Below are 705 nucleotides of genomic sequence, written 5' to 3'. Positions count from 1 at the left end.
CCTTTTAAACCGCTAAACCGCTAAGCGAGAGAAGTTGCGCGGAGAGAGAGGGTCAAGTACATTTTGCGCGCAGTACGTGACGGATGCGATCATAACATCACTAATGCACGGGATCCCATCAGAATTCCGAAGTTAAGCGTGCTTGGGTGAGAGTAGTACTAGGATGGGTGACCCCCTGGGAAGTCCTCGTGTTGCATCCCCCACCCTCTTTTTAATCTTTCTTTTAAACCGCTGGACCGCTCGCTAAGGGTACTATCCTTTTAAACCGCTAAGCGAGAGAAGTTGCGCGGAGAGAGAGGGTCAAGTACATTTTGCGCGCAGTACGTGACGGATGCGATCATACCAGCACTAATGCACCGGATCCCATCAGAACTCCGAAGTCAAGCGTGCTTGGGCGAGAGTAGTACTAGGATGGGTGACCCCCTGGGAAGTCCTCGTGTTGCATCCCCGACCCTCTTTTTAATCTTTCTTTTAAACCGCTGGACCGCTCGCTAAGGGTACTATCCTTTTAAACCGCTAAACCGCTAAGCGAGAGAAGTTGCGCGGAGAGAGAGGGTCAAGTACATTTTGCGCGCAGTACGTGACGGATGCGATCATATCAGCACCAATGCACTGAATCCCATCAGAACTCCGAAGTGAAGCGTGCTTGGGCGAGAGTAGTACTAGGATGGGTGACCCCCTGGGAAGTCCTCGTGTTGCATCCCC

General features: G+C 52.1%; 3 non-coding genes across 3 annotated transcripts; all 3 read left to right on the top strand.

Moving 5' to 3' along the window:
* The first annotated feature begins 81 nt into the window (after positions 1-81).
* On the top strand, positions 82-200 carry LOC116008908. The gene has a single exon (XR_004096256.1). It is a non-coding gene; the product is annotated as a 5S ribosomal RNA (ribosomal RNA).
* A 129-nt stretch (positions 201-329) lies between these two features.
* On the top strand, positions 330-448 carry LOC116008157. Its single transcript, XR_004095555.1, has one exon. It is a non-coding gene; the product is annotated as a 5S ribosomal RNA (ribosomal RNA).
* A 137-nt stretch (positions 449-585) lies between these two features.
* LOC116008704 lies at positions 586-704 on the top strand. The gene has a single exon (XR_004096068.1). It is a non-coding gene; the product is annotated as a 5S ribosomal RNA (ribosomal RNA).
* Position 705: the final 1 nt, after the last annotated feature.

This window comes from Ipomoea triloba, chromosome 16 (genome assembly GCF_003576645.1).
Source record: "Ipomoea triloba cultivar NCNSP0323 chromosome 16, ASM357664v1".
Lineage (NCBI taxonomy): Eukaryota > Viridiplantae > Streptophyta > Magnoliopsida > Solanales > Convolvulaceae > Ipomoea > Ipomoea triloba.
Note: the sequence above shows the minus strand (reverse complement) of the source record. Positions and strands in the feature narration are given on the sequence as shown.